Source organism: Etheostoma spectabile, chromosome 22, assembly GCF_008692095.1.
Source record: "Etheostoma spectabile isolate EspeVRDwgs_2016 chromosome 22, UIUC_Espe_1.0, whole genome shotgun sequence".
In the NCBI taxonomy this organism is placed as follows: domain Eukaryota; kingdom Metazoa; phylum Chordata; class Actinopteri; order Perciformes; family Percidae; genus Etheostoma; species Etheostoma spectabile.
Genome location: NC_045754.1, coordinates 762,301 through 781,414, shown reverse-complemented (window position 1 = coordinate 781,414; position 19,114 = coordinate 762,301). Strand labels below are relative to the sequence as shown.

Sequence of the window (19,114 nt, the reverse complement as noted above, 5' to 3'; positions counted from 1 at the left end):
CAAACAGAGACAACCGAACCGGACGGTTCAGACTTTTTTTCACGAACCACACCACCCCTAGTCAATTTTAATGGGGGGGGGGAATCCAAATCTACGTAATTTTAAAGGTTTAAGGTTAATTTATTGTCATTCTACAACACCAGTGAGGAGTCTTATTACCAGATAAAATCAACTGCTCTGTAGTCTGGTGGTACAGCAGCAGATGGTTATAAATGGTTTGGCGGGTGGGTATTGTCTCACTGATATTACTGATGCTCGGTAGATGGGTACCATTGATGTTCAGGCCGGTATCCATCACCCAATGCAGAGTCCTCTTGCCCTGGGCATTACACAAACCATACCACTTTGTAATGCTTTTAGTTCAAGTGCTACTGGTGGCTGTTTAAAGAAGCACACAGATCTGTTTCAAGGTGCTTATCTCATTGAGGGCTACACAACAGCTGTACCATTGCTGGACCCATGTGTAAAGCTCATTTGATTGTCGTAAAGGTCAGTGTGTCAAAGCAGATATGTTACTGCTGAGGTAAACCCACAGAGAGCACTGCAACAAAAAAGATGTTCTGTCTTCAGTGTGAATTTGTTATGTGGTCTTTAACCTGATGATTTATAGGCAGTTTAAAAATGTGGTGGAGGATGCGTGCACAGAGGCTGACCACTTGCCAAGAAAATATCACAGACAACAGTGAGAACCTGCAGGCTGGATACATATAGTTTCTTAAAGTTTTCCTGATCCATTTGTAGTCTGCTTCAAGATGCTTTATTGTCCAGCACCCTTGTAATCCTATACAGAACTTCTGTTTCTCTGTTCTGTATTCTGTTTTTATTGGCAGGTACATCAATATTAATCCCTTGGACATCAGTTTCTGGTACCAAACGTTATGTACAACACAAAACAAGTGGGAGGAACGCATGTCTCATGTCAAGTCCTGTGTTAGGGGACTGCTAAAGTTTACCCACCTTGACCATTTACTGGTGAATTTACTCTTCTGTATTCTTTGGGAATATGCTACTTTTTTGTATAGATTTGATGGACAATGTCTATCCAGTCCTGAATTACTGGGGCTTTGGGCTTTAACCATTTACAAGTTATTGCTTTTTTACATGCAGCTTGCAGAATTATTTTAAGATTTCTATCCAAGAGTGCATCTGTTGAGGCATAATAAACAGTAAAGAACATCAAATCTGAAAGGGATATTATTTCTGAATAACTCTTTTTTTGATGAATATTCTTCCAATAAGTTAACAGGGTATGCCCAGGATATGTGCCAGTGCTGCACGCCTAGCGTGGTATTGTCTCCAAACTACAAATACCAGCTGACAGACCAATTCGCAATGGGTCCTTAGTTACTAGCGAACAGGACTTGGACACACAACAACACAGGGCCTAGCAACCTACATATGTTGAAAAGCATGTTAATTATTTTGGAATATATGATCAACAATATTTTAGTTCTGTTTTGTTTCACAGTGAAGTGTCTAAAAATAGCTAAATGAGCTTTGTATTGCTCTCTTAAAATGCAGAACCAAGAAGGTGGCAGTTGAAATGCAAATAATAAAGATGGTGTTGACAGTTTGCTAAATGGGGTCCTTATGAGGGATGATGGGATGCAACTAATAGTCATTGTCAGAGATGGGAAGTAGCGAAGTACAAATACTTCGTTACTGTACTCAAGTAGATTTTTCTGATATTTTTACTTTACTAGTTATTTTTTGGGCGACTTTTTCCTTTTACTCCTTACATTTTAACACTAATATCGGTACTTTCTAATCCTTATATTTTACAAAACTGGCTCGTTACTTTATTTTTTTTATAAAAGGTCGTCTATCAAGTGTGATTGTGAGTGCATGTCGGAGAATAACGCGGACACGCACCTCACACCGCGAGCGGGTGCGCACGCCACACGGAGAAAAAAGTAAGAGAAAAGAAAAAGACTAGCTGTCCGGTGGATATGAGTTGAGATTGTGTGTGCGCGTCCTCGAGAACTGTAAGTTGCATAACTTAGAATATGTTGTCCGCTCATTTTATTGGTCTATAGTTCTGGCAAAGTTAAATTTAGCTAGTCATTCTGTTGTTTGTGTTCTTCACCTGTTAGCTAGGTTACACCTGGCTGTTGATTAATAACGGCGAACGCCCTCAATCTCGTTTGTATTTTAGGCGCATTATTTACATGCTACAGTAGGCTAGTTACACTGCATTAAGATAATGTAATTAATAGTGGGTTTATTGTTATTATTTACTAACATGTATGATTCCTATGCATTGTGTATGGTAGCCTTTACAATGTTATTTATTTCTTTGCAGAGCCACACACCCGGCCATAGCAGAGCTACCCAAGTTTGTACTGTTGCTTGAATGTAACATCAAGAGAGAGAAGTTGTCTCGGTCAGTGCTTTAACAGACACACCTGGGCTGAAGTTAGAAACCAGAATCAGCTTTAAATCCAGTCCTAATCTAGTCCTCACTAACAAGTTTCAAATGACTTCACCGGAGTTCCCGTTATTTTTTTATCATCAGTACCAAATCTAATCTAATTGGATGGTAATATACAGACTTTTCACAGAATCACACTTGAATTCATATCTTGCTACTCGGTCAGAATCTTATTAACCTGGAGTCCCAGTCTCTGTCACAATAAACAGGCTATATATTTTAGGCCTATTGGCAGACAGCCATTTAAAATGTAGCCGATGGCATATAAAGAATAAAGAGCTTTTTCTCCTTGTCCACTGTAGTTTCTCAGCGTGCTCTCTAGTAACATGTATGTGGTCCAGGTAGCTTTGTCATTCGCACGGCTACTTTTACTTTTATACTTTAAGTATCTCACCTACAAAGCTCTTCATGGTCAGGCACCATCTTATCTTAAAGAGCTCATAGTACCTTACAACCCTACAAGAGCACTATGCTCCCAGAATGCAGGGTTACTTGTCGTTCCTAGAGTCTCTAAAAGTAGAATGGGAGCCAGAGCCTTCAGCTATCAGGCTCCTCTCCTGTGGAACCAGGTTCCAGTTTGGGTTCGGGAGGCAGACACTGTTTCCACATTTAAGAGTAGGCTTAAGACTTTCCTTTTTGATAAAGCTTATAGTTAGGACATAGAATTGAATGTTGTAAGGGAGTGAGGAGTCGCAGTGTCCGCCTAACCCGGCCCACCTGCTTCTCGTCATAGTTGTCGACCCTAACCAGGGTTTTTATCCCATCCCCCACTCTGACCTTCCTGACCCTAACCCCAACTATTTCTCCCCCTACCCTAACCAGGGTTTGTATCCCATCCCCCACTTTGACCTTCTTGACCCTAACCCCAACTGTTTCTCCCCCTACCCTAACCAGGGTTTGTATCCCATCCCCCACTTTGACCTTCTTGACCCTAACTGTTTCTCCCCCTACCCCTAACCAGGGTTTGTATCCCATCCCCCACTTTGACCTTCCTGACCCTAACCCCAACTGTTTCCCCCCCCCTACCCTAACCAGGGTTTGTATCCCATCCCCCACTTTGACCTTCTTGACGCTAACTGTTCTTCTCCCCCTACCCTAACCAGGGTTTGTATCCCATCCCCCACTTTGACCTTCCTGACCCTAACCCCAACTGTTTCTCCCCCTACCCTAACCAGGTTTGTATCCTATCCCCACTTTGGGCCCTCCTGACCTTCCTGTCTTCCTTTGACACACTGAGCTCCTCTATCTTTCTATCTTCCCATTTATGTGCATCCATGTCCTAGAAATGTTGTTGCTAACCTAGCTCCGGGGAGTCACTCCCCGGAGTCCTTTTGTTCTTTTTTCCCCAGCATGTTCCCTCGGACCGGAGAGGCTCCTGGATCGTGGTGGCAGGTGTCGCCATGGTCCCGCTCCACGTTCTGCGATGCCATGTTCATCTTGCTACACTCTGCGGTGCACAGCTACATCCTGCTGTGCCTTGTAGTGCCCACAGTGACCCGCTATGCCATGAACTACTACAAAGAACTGCTACAAACTATTTTTTTCTATTTTTGTTATTTCCACTCTTATTCTAACCCCAACCGGCCCGTCAGACGCCGCCTACCAAGAGCCTGGGTCTGACCGAGGTTTCTGCCTAAAAGGAAGTTTTTCCTCGCCACTGTTGCACTGTTGCTTGCTCTGGAGGAAACTACTAGAACTGTTGGGACCTACTCTATCTGTAAAGTGTCTCGAGATAACTCTTGTTATGAATTGATACTATAAATAAAATTGAATTGAATTGAAGTACATTTCCAAGCCTCTACTTTGTTACTTTTACTTGAGTAAAGAAGTTAAATCAGTACTTCTACTTTTACCAGAGTATTTTTTAATACAAGTATCTGTACTTCTACTTGAGTACGGGAAGTGAGTACTTTTGCCGTCTCTGGTCATTGTCTATTACCGTTAATAATTTCAATCTTATAAGATAACAAGTTCCCAGGCAGATGTTTGCCTAGCTTTTTGAATCAGATCAGAAGCCTGAAAAAAGATTTTACTTTTTTAATTTCTATTGATAGGAAAGGAGGTAAAGCAAATAATTTTCAGTATTTGTAAAGCTATAACCGGTAAATGTTTAGTATTTTTACTTGGTAAATGACAAAACCTATTTATTTAGAATTACAGTTATAATCGGATTTCTTAGACATTTTACCCTTTATGTTTTTTCCCTTGTTAATGTTACAATGACAATAAGGATGACCGCATAAACACAGGAGATGACATGAGTCATGCATCCAACAGTGAGGATGAAGTGGACAATGATGTTCAAAGATGGCGCCAGCACTGTGCACGGCGCAGCGTCTCCCTGTCCTGTTTGGGATTTTGTTCGCTCTGATTATTAGTTCAAGTTATCTAAATGTCTCAGCTCTGTTTGTGTATGATCGCCAGACACTTTTCTCCGTTCGCGATCAACATGTTTCTCTTCTAAATGTCATTTTTGGGAATCCGTCCTCGGATGTACCCCCTCCACTACTCTCCGCTCTGCCGGCATTCCTGCGACGCACACCCGGTGCTGCCCCGCGGAGGAGGCGCCTCAGAAGACGGGGAAAGCGAGGTGGTGTGGTTGTAAAAGCGAGAATATACCTGCGGTCTGCACGGTGGAATGGTCTGGGGTCTCAATGCGGCCCCCCGCTAGCTGTCCTTTCTCCTCCGGACTCCAGGAGGCGGTGGCTTCTCCCGATCCGACCTGGAGCCGTCATCGCTGTAGACCAACTGCGTGCACCGGCGGAGGAGTTTGTTCTCCGGCGTCCTCGAGCAGCCAAGCGTGGCGTGGATCTGGCGAATCTCCGGTCACTGGCTCGAGCCAAATCTTCGTGTACGGAGGATACTGTTCTTCAGTTGGCACTGATTAATGTCAGATCCTTGGCTAATAAGACTTTTATGTTAAATGACTTCTTTTTGTCCCGAGAGCTTGACTGCATGCTCTGTCAGAGACGTGGGTTCAACCCGGTGAGCGTTTCCCCTTCTCAGAGCTTCTTCCTCCAGCATGCTCTTTCTTAGCTCTCCTCGAACCACGGGAAAAGGTGGAGGGCTAGCGACGTCTTTAAAACCAGTCTAACTGTAAAAAAAATCCCATGTGAACAATACAAGAGCTTTGAGCTGCAACTTTTTGAATTAAACTTCAATTAACAGTGGTATGTGAGCTCATTTACCGCCCTCTAAGTTCAATAAGGATTTTATTAAGGACTTTCGGCATTTGTGGCGGGTATTACTCTTAATTATGATCATTTTTTAATTGTTGGTGATGTTTAATATTCATGTTTGTGTGGTTTCTAAGCCTTGGTCAAGGACTTTTAAACATTTTAGATTCTTTTAATCTTACTCAGTCTGTAAACTCCCCGACCCTAAAAAGGGGAACTTTTTTTGGCCCTTTGGTCCTGCCCCATGGCCTTAATCTGCCAAAAAAGGAAAATTTAAAACGCGGGTTTTCTGCCAATCCGGTCTTTTTTTTCTTTTTCTTTGCCTTTCCCCAAAAAAAAGTGGCGCCCCCCATGTCGGGCGGGCGAAATTTAAACCCCCTCTAGGGTTTCCCTTTTTTTGTTGCGGGCTTTAAACACCTCTCCATTTATGTCCCTGCAGCCCTCTTTTAAATGTGGCCTTGAGGGAAATGGTTACTTTATTTGACCCCAAAGTGCAAAGAAATCCTTGACTAAATAGCAACCTTCGGGCACAAGATTTGGGGCAAAGGGGGAGCCAATGGCACAATGAAACTACTCGTGCTCTAAAGGGGGAATTCTTTCTGGAGAAAAAAAAGGGGAAAAAAAGAAAAAACCCCAGTATCTTGGGGTTTTTAAGAAAAACTTTTTTGTCTAACTCCCCGGCCCTTTTTAAAGCTGAAAAAGACCCCGTTTTGTCAAAGTTTGGCAAAACAACTGTCCCCAAAGGCATGCCCCCTTTTTAAAATTTTTAAAAATAGGATAAAAAACCCCGCGGGGGAAACATACGGGTATTTTTCCCTAGTGCCCTTTGTGGGGAAAAAAATTTTGAAAATTTTCACTGAAAAAGGTGCCCCAAAATCCGGCCTTTCCCCCTTTTGTGCTGTGCCAATCCCAGTTTTTCCCTTTTCGGTTCAGTTTTTTAAAAGTTTTGGCCAAATCTTTTTGGGATTTAAAAAAGGGAATTCCCATAGTTTAAAAACCCCCCGTTGCTCTTTTGGACACCCTTCCGGGAAAGCTTTTTTAAAGATTTTTCCGACTTTTTGGGCCTTGATTTTAAAATTTGACAAATTTGTCTTTTTAAAACTGGGGGGGTTCCCCCCGTTTTTTAAAAGGCCTTTGTAAAACCCCCCCTTCCTAAAAAAGCCAATCGGCCCCTTTGTTTTGAAAAAACTACGGCCAGTTTCTAAGCAAATTTTTTTTTATCCAAAGTTCTTGAAAAAGGGGTATATCCCCAACTTCGGGTACCCCCCAAAAATGGAAAAATATTTTTGGGGAAAAAATTCCGTCTGGTTTTAGATTTTTGTCACATTACGAAACCTCTTTTAAAAGTTTTTAATGATTTTTTTTTTAATTTTCTTTTCTGGTAGTTTCTGCTGTTCTAGTGTTTTTAGATTTGCTGCAGCGTTCGATACGGTTGACCACAAGATTTTTTTGTCAAGACTCGAGTCCTGTGCTGGCATAAAGGGCACAGCTCTGAAGTGGTTTCAGTCATATCTGACAGACAGGTCTTTTTCTGTAAACCTTGGGCCTTTTTACTCAAATAAAGCCCCGATGACAGCGGGGTGCCTCAGGCTCAATTTTAGGCCCAGTCTTGTTCTCGCTGTATATGCTGCCCCTCGGATCAATCTTCCTAAAATACAACATATCCTTTCACTGCTTTGCAGATGATGTCCAGATTTACCTACCTTTGAATTCTAAACAAACTCAGTTGAAGCTCTGAGTAATGCCTACATGATGTAAAGACTGTATGTCATTGAATTTTTGAACTTAAATGATAAAAAAACTGAAGTTGTAATTTTTGGGAAGCCCGATGTCTCTGGTTTTAACAAGCTTTTGGGTCCTATGTTCTCAAATTGCTGCCCACTTGTAAAAACTCTGGTGTTTTTATTGACATTTCTTTTAAACTCGATAAACAAATCAGTTCAGTGGTAAAAACAAGCTTTTTTCAGCTCAGACTTCTTGGGAAGGTCAAGCCTTACCTGCCCCCTAGTCAACTGGAAACAGTTTGTGCATGCCTTGATTACAAATCGCCTGACTACTGTAACTCACTGTACTATGGCCTTGAGCAGTCTTCATTTCACCGATTACAGTAGTCCAGAATGCGGCTGCACGCCTGCTGACAGGAAAAAGGCGCTATGACCACATCACCCCTGTCGTCTCTCCACTGGCTGCCTGTCGTTTTTAGAATTCATTTTTAAGATCTTATTTTTTGTTTTTAAATCTCTGAATGGCTGGCACCATCATATTAAGCTTTTTATCTGTTGTATTTTTGTTGTTTTTGGCATATTCAATTTTATCTGGATATTTGTTATGCCTTCTTCTTATGTTGTTATTTATAATTGTACAGCACTTTGGGGCGGTAGTGACTGTTTGTAAATGTGCTATATAAATAAACTTTGACCTTGACCTTGACCTTGAATGAAAACTTTTCCACAACTATATAAATCGGTAAATACGCAATTACACAGTATTAGTCCCACTGGCAGTGTCATGGATTTCCTCACAACTTATTGCTCGAAGGTAACAAATATTAAAATATGCAGGGCCAATTGCAAACTTGGTCAACACATTCATGCTTCTCAGAGGATGAACCCTGTCCACCGTGTTGACCTTAAGACATTTCATCCGGTGTCACCCCAACTCCATTCTCCCACTACTTTCATTGTGCCAACATGCGCTAAACCAGTGGCAGAGCGTCATGAATTAAATGATTTTTTTTTCCTTCTCTTTTTTGATAACCTTTAGAATGACAGCGAGGATGCCCAAATAAACACAGATGTCATGAGTTTTCCAACAGTGATGATGAATTGGACAATGAAATCTCAACAACTAGCCTGTAGGTTACTGACATTAAAGAGGTAAATATACATCACACAGTTTCCACTTTTCATTAAAAATGCCTACCCTTTTAATTCATTGATTGTGTTTCAAGTCATCTTTTCCCCTTGTTAATCTGTAGAATGATGTAGACTTATCAAATTACAAAGTGAACATGCTTGATGCTGCCAGGAGTGAAGATGGAAAAGATGTGGACAGTGAAGACTTGATGGAAGGCAAGATTAGTGAAGAAAACAATGACATGTTAGCAGTTAGTGTAAAACTAGCACGAGAGGGATTTTGTCAGCAAAATGCTGAACTGATATTCCTGATGCATTTCGGTGCTCACATCTTTACAGCTTCTCTCTCTCTCCCTCTCTCTCTCTCTCAGGCAGTGAAGATAGAGAAGATATTGGTGACAAACCCTTGTAAACTGGTGCATCTCTTTCAAAAGGAGAGTGTAATGATGGTGAGGTCCTATCTGTTACGGCACAATTTAACCTGTGAAGCACCTACTCACTTACTGGAGTTTAACATAACTAACATAACTAACATAAATAACATAACTTTTCCTGGTCTGATCCCATCTTCAGATTACCTTTTCCATAAAGTTCTTGGAAAAGATGACTTTACTTTGTTTTGGAATTGTGATGGCGCACCATTAAAAGTTCTAAATGCAGCATTTGGCCAATTCACTATCAGGTTATTGAACTGGAACCAGAAGTGAAGAAAAAGCACATGTTGATGTCAGCGTTAAGGTTTGGGTCAAATAAATCATCCATGTTAACATTACTAACACCATTTATTTAAGAAAACTCATTATTAGCGAATGAATGTATTTACTGGCTGGATGTACAGGGAAACTGTTTCTAAAGTGTTTGTGGTTGTTTGTAGCTCTGAATCAATGGCTCGTCCTTTGCTTTGTAACACAATGGTTGTCGTTATAGTTGTGACTTTTATCACAAAGGTGGTAAATCCTATCCATACAATCACCCTGAACCCCCATTTTGAAATGAGAGAGATCATTTTAGTCATGCAAAGTAAGCTTCAGTAAATGAGCCAGTGTTTGGAGTCAAAGGGCCATCTCCATTAATGAATCTTTGTCACTTCCAAATGATAAATGGTTTCAATATGGTTTCATGAATATCATAATGTGTGCCTTGGAGTCACTTGTTTACTGACTCCGTTGTAGCTTGATATAGTGAACAGTGAATCGGCCTGGTACATTGGCAAACAAATTGAAGAGGTTGATTCGTGACTTGTACAAATAAAACCTCCTGTTGAGATAACTAGGAGACCAAGGACAGTGAGTGAAAGGAAGTTATGGAAAGCTTTAGAGTGGCGAGCATTTCTCCTCTTCTATGTTCTGCCTGTATTGAAAGGATTACTCCCTGCCAGATTTTGCAATCATTTGTTTTTGTTGGTGTTTGGCGTATATACTGGTTGTGTGTGTGTGTGTGTGTGTGTGTGTGTGTGTGTGTGTGTGTGTGTGTGTGTGTGTGTATGTATATTACTGCAGCATAAGATCCAGACTAGAAGTGTAATTATGTCAGAACTGGCTCTTAAAAAAATTGTCATTGAATTTCAAAGACTGTACAGGAAAGACCGCATGACTTTCAACATACACTTGCTCACGTAATTGGGGGCAATTATGGGCAATGTCAACCTTTTGCTTTTGAATCCAAAATGAGCACTCCATTGAAGTATTTTTATGGAACACAGTATGTCCCTTCAGAAATAGCTAGAAAATGTATATTGTGGAGAGAATTACCAGAAAAGGCAAAGCATACTATTAAAACTGCAAAGGTTCAGTCATTGAACGTTGTTTTAATAAGTGAAGAACAGAAAAATGTGAAATTCTAAATACGTGTCATGGGTTTTGGGCATCCCTGTTTACAAGAAAATATAATAACTTACATAGTGTTGCCATTGCCAAGTTCTGTGTAAATCTAAGGAACTGATTCTGGTCACACAGCCATTATTTGATTGATGGGGTTTTGTATTACAGTCAGAAATATGACAAACTAAAGAAAGGATTCAACAGTGCTGTATGCTTGAAAGATGGAACATTGGGTGCAATTAATGACTAAGTTCTATCACAAGTCTTGTGTTGTAGCCAATGATTCACATATTGCATAAAGAGACTTGCTACTTGATGTTTTGTGATGAGATTTTTAATTAACTACGTGTGTGTGTGTGTGTGTGTGTAATGATCTGGTAATGGGTTATAGTAGCAGCCTGAAAGAGTTGTCATTAAAATAGGCCGAATATGTATCTGTTTCTGTGTGGGTTAATAACACTTTACATAAAAGAGTTCAGTTCAACATATCCACTATTTACTCCAAGTTATTCCACCACCAAAGCTGACTTGTTTACATACAATAAATATGTAGAACTACAAGTCAAGTATACTTAAACGTTCTATATAAGGAAAAAATACTTTTCTTTATATCTTGATCAAAAGATTTAAGTACAAGTATAGACCAAATATACTTTGAATTTTCCGTATACGTACTCTTATACTGACAAGAATACTTATTCTTAAGTATATCTCAGATAAATGTATAAAAAGTAGACAAACATACTCTCTTATTCTTAGTTTAAAAGAAGTACACTTATAGCACACTTGAATAAACTTCTTTTTCGTAAGGTTTCTTTTGTATCTTAAATGTTTCCAAAATCGTTTCAGTGCTTCATTAACGTATTGTTCAAATGAAACATAAGAATAAGGGTAATGGACAATTACTCTTCCATCCTGTAGGGGGTGCTGGTTGACAAGCACGTAGATCATTTTAATGCTTGGTCTATAGTCTTGCTAACTAATTCTTGGTGGGAAACAAAAGATTACAACATTGTTCAAAATGCTCAGTTATTTTTAGTATGATTGTGTTCCCCACGTTTCACAACTCTGGGCTAACTCACGAATTCATCAGTAATGTTAACTGTATAGATAAACGACTAATCTAATGGTAATTTAGCTAGGTACTACACCTCTGTCTGTCTGGCTCAGACTCCCGGCGCTGCGAGGCTTCAATAAGGATGAGAGCTGACAAGTCGAGTCAGAACAATGTGCATTCGTAAAGTTATAGCTCCGATAGTTACCCCCCCTTTCGCTTTTAGCCGTCTTTACAGTAACCTAAAGACAAATTTACCAGCCAAAACGGGGATACAGCAACAAAATGGGTGACACTTATAGTGATTTAAAGATGTGGTAGCATTTGATCTGGATGGGAAGAATAACACTAGGAGTTGGGAAGGGGTGTGTCGCAATTCTGCCTTCGCGATTTCGGTTTCATATTGCATACTGTTAGAGCCCTACTGTGTATGTATACACTCTCTATAAAATGTGTAAAATTCAGCCTTTCAGGTAATTTCTAAATTCTGGCCCCTCAGCAGGTTGAAAACAAAACAAAACATGAGAGACAGCCCCAGGACATTACAAAACCCCACAAATACACAAAAGTATTCATCATACTTTCTCTAAATTATGGGTAAATGTGGCTGCCAACTAGCCTAAAGGGGAGTTTGGGATGTTTTCCCCCCAAGAACATGTTGTTAAGGGGGGGAATACGGTTTCCCATGTCATTTCAGACACAGACAAATGCAAGCACATTCAGTACTCTATGCATAAGACCTAATGAATGAAGATCCAGTCAGACAATTCATCTGACTGGATCTGATCAGGATCAGACATTTATTTAAAAGGGCTATGTTCAGCTACTACTTTCAGTGCTGTGAAGATGTCAAACTTCCAATGTGGTCAACAAAGGGATTAATGTCTACCTGGCAATCCAAAGCAAATATACATTTATAACAGTATATGCAAACAGAATAACATGAAAACAGTCATGCTTACATGGGATGACAAATAATAGAAAAACGACTTTGGCTATAAAACCCACACTGCTGATAAAACAAAAAAGGCATGGGTTATCTAGGCCCAGCCAGTAACATTCAGCAAATAATGCAAATAAGTCACCAAAGGTACATGTTAACCTTCAACTTTTAAAGTGCTCATGCTTTTTGGGTTTTTCCCTTTCCTTTGTCTTATATATCTCTTTGTCAATGCTATTGTGTGTGTGTGTGTGTGTGTGTGTGTGTGTGTATATATACGTATATATATACTGTACACACACATACAGACATTTGTGGTCTTTACAGATTGAATCACAGACTTTGGCGATGCTCTGATTTTTTTCTTTAGTGCCACCATGAAGTTGACATTTGTGGATTTAAGTAAAATGTCAAAAGCTACTGAATGGATTGCCATGAAAATTGATATGTGGGATATCTGATATAAGCCTCCTGTACAGCAAACCAAGAGAATTGTTCAAGTGCTCAAATTGTGTTTTTTGGGGCTTTTTCTCTTCCTTTTATTATGTTATATATCTCTTTGTGCATGTAATAGGTTTACAAAGTGAAAAAGCCCAAAGTCCCTCACAAAGGCCGTTACCATCGTTCAGAGAAAACTCTTCACAAACCGCAACAAACAGCTCTGTTGTAGTCCATCTTTTACTTCAAAAACGAATGTGCATCAATTTGTAACACACGTTATACTGATCAAACTAACACCCTCATACTCTGCTTCTGACTGGCTAGCAGTCCTCACCTAGGTACTGCACATGTGCGACTCCCCCCAAAGACGGTACAAAAGTGAGATGCCTCAGTCTGTAGCTAAAATAAAGAGTTCGACACACAGGGTGAAAAGAGAAGCTGCAGCAAAATGCAGTACAATAAGAATATTTTTTGTTTTCTGAAAATTAAACCTTCTAAACCTATTCTGAACCTAAGAGTGAGCACTGTAAGCTCTAAAACTCAAAGCCCTCATGACAATGTTGTCAATTCTGCAGTCTTGTTTTCAATTTCAATTCAAACTCAAATTAGTTTGTTCTGTTTATCTTTAGCTTGTCTCCTCAAAGAATGGGATTCTGTGATCAGTGTGGCTATTTTACTACCAGCTGAACTTTCAGCTTGCTCTGCCATTCTATCTGCATCATACTCCAAAGCTGTGCTAATTTCTCAAATTGATTTTTTCTTTTGCTTTAGCTCTTTCCGATTCTCTTTGACATATTTCTTTTCTTTTAGTTGTCTTCTTCTTTGAGAGAGCCCCATCCACACTGATTCCTTTCATTTTCTGTTACTCCCTTCCATGACTTATATTTTTTTACAATGAAAACTGCTTGGGTTCTACAACTCGGTTTGCACTCAAGTCATGCCAACCTGTCCTATTTAAAAAAGTAAAAAAATGTTTTTGTGGAATGGCCTGTTTAACTAGTACACTACATAACTCTACCTCATCATCTGAAGTTAGTAAATAGTATCAAATATGTTTTGACTTTTATGTTCCATGTTATGTTATAGGTATTGGTCTGGACTGATTCAAATGGCAGGAAGTGTGTAAACAGTGAGTGCCATTCTATTCTTATTCCTGTAATTTACCAGAAGATATCCCGCCTGCCAACTGTTTGTCCAGCGCATACTTCTCAATGAGGCCCTTTACATTCTGCAGGCATTTTTTAATTTTCATTAATATTGATATCTTCAGTACATGTAATTGAGAACTACTTTGGTGAAACTGAATATACCCACCTTGATAACAGCTGCTGCACCCAGGCCAATGTCAACATCTTTTGGCGCAAGCCAAAGCTTCTGGTCGGTGACATCGAGCCTCACCAGCTTACTGACTCCAATGCATTGTGCTTGAGGAATCGCTTGAGAAGGCTCTAGTCAAATAAATAAATGAAAAATATATATTTTTGTTAGATCGATGAATTTCTGTATATTAAAGGTGTTGCGCATTATAACAAATAATTACCCTTATGAAGTCATGGGAGCATCTTTTCGATATTTTTCCAGAAATGGTTGAAAGGCTCTTGCTATGAACATAAAGAATGAGAGTTTTACAAGAGTTTTTTATAAGAGGCTCCTTTCTTCCCTCAAAGAGGGTGTTGAATGATGCATTCCCTTGGTTCTTCACCTTCTTTGTCAACACTTGGTCAACAAACTTCTCAATAGAGGGCAAAATGTCAATGGCCCTCTCTGCACCAGGCACATTTTCAAGCCAACGATGCACTCTTAAACCGAATTAGTTGACTTTACTCGCATATTGCATGGAAACCCTTTTGCCCTATCCCACTTTAGTTTTCACACAAGCTGATACTAAACATGTCGAGTAGTATCAACATGAAACCTTAAGTATAGTTTTTATATTTAGCAGTAGTGTGTATTCAAAATCATTAGATAAAACTAGCTATTTTGGCTTGTTATTACTACTCATCATTTATTACAATTACTGTATTTTCCTCCAATTGGATTTTTTTTAAATATGGTATAAAACATTGTTTCAATTAAATTGGATAGAAAAAAGAAAGATCTCTAAATGCTCCGATGATTTTATTCTAAAGAAAAATGGCTAAACACAGCCTATCTTGGTGTGACAAATGTAACATCAGGTCAACATCAACCAAAATGAATAATCTGAAAAATTAATTTCAAATCAATGAAACAATTATGTGTGTGGGTGTTGTATATGTTTGTGTGTTATCTGTGTCGTATGTGTGTGTGGTCAGAGTGTGTTGTCCGTCCGTGTGTTTGTATATGTTGTCCAAATGTGTTGTGTGTGTGTGTGGGTGTTATCTGTCCTTGTGTGTGTTGTGTTATGGGTGTTATCTGTCCGTGTGTTTTGTGTGTGTGTGTGGGTGTTGAATGTGTCACAGACATACAAAAAAACATGGTCTCCCCTGTGATTAAAGTGGGAAATCCATAAACCAAACAAAATTCACAAGAAACCCCCAGTCAAATGTACAAGAAACTGCAAACAGGATCTGTTTGATCTGGCTAAATGAAGGGAGGCCAGAGCATGAACCCACAGAACATCACGTCAGAACAATATCTAATTAATCTACATAGACTGATAATGTCTAGTGTCTTTCTGCTACAACTGCTCTCGGTTTTAATTTTCACACAAGTCACATCCTTCAGCAAGCTTAAACAGCATTTAAGTGTGTGTAGGTGTGTGTGTGTGTCAGTGTGGTTGGTGTGTGTTGTGTGTGGGTGTTGAATGTGTCTGTTGTTTGCGTGTGTGTGTGTGTCTGCATTTGACGTGTAACTGTTCGTCCGCTTGTTTTACTTAAATTAAAAAGGTTTACCACACACACAGGTAAAAAAATGAAGTCAGCAGCATCTTACAGTTGATTTGACATCTCTTTACATTGCGAGCTGATTTTTCAAAGTCTGTAGCTTTGGCTAGGTCAGTGTGGCCTAACAAGGAATAACTGTTGGATGACCTGAAATGTGAGCTTCAAAGTCTTGGGGTAATAAAGATGGAGTGCATACATGAGTTTAAACACAATGCACATTGTTTTTGGCAGATCTTGAATGTTGTCCATCTCGACTTCTCTCTCAATGATGATTTTTAACGAGGCTGGACTGAGATGCTGGGAAGATGTGAGAACAGCACCTTCACGTTAATGAAAACTATCCCAATGGCATGGTCATCAGCAGATTCCTAAATATAGAATAACAGAAGGGCACGATCATTACATTAGATTTCTCATTTGAAAAAACACTTTAATCAATATAAGAGTGCCATGGTGAAAATAAATAATAGTGAAAATTATAAGAAAGCAAGGTTTTACTTACAAAGCCTGCTTTGAAGAGCTTTGTGGGGTTGTCCCCAAGGATGATAGGAAGACTTCTGAGCACCTGTGTATGGATCGCAGTTGGCTCTGTTGTCTTTTGGGAAATAAACCTAGTACTACAAGTTAAATTGCTAAAATGAAAAACAAATAATGATCTATAAGAAAACATAAACAAGCCAAGCAATGTTTGGACTGAATAATACAACTAATGGAGTAGCATTGTGATAAGATGTTTTTACAAAACCTGTGAAAACTAATGCAAAGTACATCATGTTTATGGACCTACATTGGTCTGTTGTGAAACTGTCCAACATTCCCTCAAAGACAAGGATTGTGCCGATCCATGCTCTCATAGAATTCCTGCTTGAAGGTCTTGCCCACAATCCTGCTGAACTCCATGAACACCTGAAAAACACAAAGAACAAAAAAGAGATAAGCCATCTGCAAAGTAGTGCTGGAAAACATCCATGAATGTTCTTTTTCAGGGTGGCTACAGGCATAAACAAGTTAAATTTAAGACAATTTAATACCACTTCTAAATGAAATTTAGGACCACACTTATTGTAAGTGTGGTCCTAAATTTGGAATGGAAATTGGAAATATCACAGAAATACATTCTGTGATGAGCTCTTTTTTATATATGGCGCCAATCAAAATTTAGCCACGAATTTGGTCTTGTCTTTTCCACAGGTAAATGACTGTACAAGCCCTGAATCTGGAAACATTGCTTTGAACACTTCTTCAATCCCGTCATTTGACCTGTATGAATTGTGGCTTGTCACGGTTGACGTAGAGCCACATTTTGCTCGTAGGTCAGCTGGCAGTGTTGGCTGTGGATTTCCCATCGTAACATCCAGTATTGTAGTGTTGTCATTGTTGCCAGCAGTGGAAATGGTGGAGTAGAAACTAGCAATGGTGGGTTGCTGGCGTGCCTTTACGTAGTCTCTTTACGTGTTTTTTGCTCCGTACGTGGGATTCCACTACTCTGATCCCCATTGTCCCAAGTTTGAAAATCTTCCGACACATAACGCAGTTTGCTACATAAGCATTTCCAGGCACCGACCTTAACCAAGAATACTCGTTGTTTTCAATCAATTTGTAATTGCACTTGCATTTCCTCATGTTTCTAGGTGGCTTTCAACCATTGCTGTACTATCTGTGTGCGGCAAAATTACAAATCCCGCAAAATTACGAATCTCACTGACTACGGCCACGGCAAGACACGCCCACGAAGCAGCTCAATTGGTTGGAGTTAGGCATTTGACCTCGAGTGGTTAAGGTTAGGATAGCCGATTGGTCAGGGGATAGGACATGTACAAATGGGGTCATGTTATTGCGACAACGCAGCACAAAGCCTACTGGAAAAAAATATTCGACCTGGCTGGCAGAACAGATGGCCTGCATTTTTTGCCGTGACATGACACAAACATATTTAAGACCTGTCCCCTCTGAATTTAAGACAATTTAATACATTTTAAGGCCTTATTTTTAGGAAGTGATTTAAGACTTTTTAAGGCCACCCTGCTTTTATATGATTTAAAATGTTGATGTTAAAATGAAAAACATCATGCCCCAAATTAAAAATACCAATGTTTTCCTTGAAGAGGACAAGAGTAAATGTGGAGTGAGAGACTGCTTCTGTGCAGGGTGCAGAAAAAATCACATGACAGTGAAAGGTTACTTGGGCAGTTTCACTCAGTTGTGCACCCTGGGTTTTCTGGTGAATCTTGCTAAGTGGACCTTAAGTGCATTAATGGAGTTGAATGTGCACACGCATTCTTGGTTTAAGCAGGGAAATGGGACAGTTCTACCATAGTTTCCATGTTTTAACGGATAATGTTTTACAAGGTAACCCCTTTTCTCCCACATGAACTCATAATACTTACACTTCCATAACATCCTCACACCACAAGGATCTGTTCAAATAGAAAACAAGAAAAATGTTGAGCTCAACAATGTCATTGTTAAATGCAATAAGGTATTAGAACCAAAACAACGCCTGTGTTACACAGAAAAGAGGGAATGAGAGGGAAAAAGAGAGCGGCCAAGGACGGGTCGACCTCCACAGCGCCTGCTGCACTCCTTTACTCCGACAGCGCTTGAATTGCTTTTCTATTGTGTGAAATGACGGTTATATAAATGGTACAGTTGAGCAAACTCGCCGGTATGTGAGCTGTCCTCAGACTCTTAACACTAAGCAAACTTTAACTGACACGTTTTGAGTTACTAGTGTTAGCAATCAATTATGCATTAGACAGACAGACAGAAGAAAAAACTGTGTCAACAAATTATCTGCAAGCTTTTGGGTATTAAAATTTCCCACAAAGCTAACTAGGCTACAACAGTTTTTTTACATACTTACCATTCCACTTGGAGTAAGGTTCTTGTCTGGTCAGTGTCCCGTCTGTTTGCTACCAATCCCTTGCTTATCCCACCAGGTGTAGAGACCCTTGGATGCACGTTATAAGACACTGGTCTTGTCACGTGACCAGGCAGTTTTTTGAATTAGCCCCTTCCCATTTTTGATGTTGGTAAATATACCAAGTAATCTCTGCTAAACCTGATTAGTGCAATGGATCATTCAGCTAAATAGAAATGATAGCAGGTTTTTACAAAACATAAAAGAATAAGTAATGATCACTCATAAGTATAATTAGAAACAAACCCTGGGTTTACAGCGTGGCCACAGAAGGATAAGGGGAATGTGGATGACAGTGTTAAATGTAAATGTGCTGTATTTATATAGCGCTTTTCTAGTCTTAACGACTACTCAAAGCGCTTTTACATCATACAGCAAACATTCACCATTCACACACATTCATACACTGTGGCCGAGGCTGCCTTACAAGGTGCCACCTGCTCATCAGATAAACACTCACACACATTCACACTCGGGGTTAGGTGTCTTGCCCAGGGACACTTCGACATGGGACTGCAGGGCCAGGGATTGAACCACCAACCTTCCAATTGGCAGGCAACCACGCTACCACTGAGCCACAGCCACCCCCCGTGTTACAGATGTGAAATCCTTT

At 39.9% G+C, this 19,114-nt stretch overlaps 1 long non-coding RNA gene across 1 annotated transcript; it reads right to left on the bottom strand.

The window, feature by feature from the left end:
* Positions 1 to 16,405: 16,405 nt before the first annotated feature.
* On the bottom strand, positions 16,406 to 18,666 carry LOC116672485 (uncharacterized). The gene is made up of 3 exons (XR_004327562.1): positions 18,445 to 18,666; positions 17,969 to 17,998; positions 16,406 to 16,487 (listed from the first exon to the last, which is right to left on the bottom strand). It is a non-coding gene; the product is annotated as an uncharacterized LOC116672485 (long non-coding RNA).
* Positions 18,667 to 19,114: the final 448 nt, after the last annotated feature.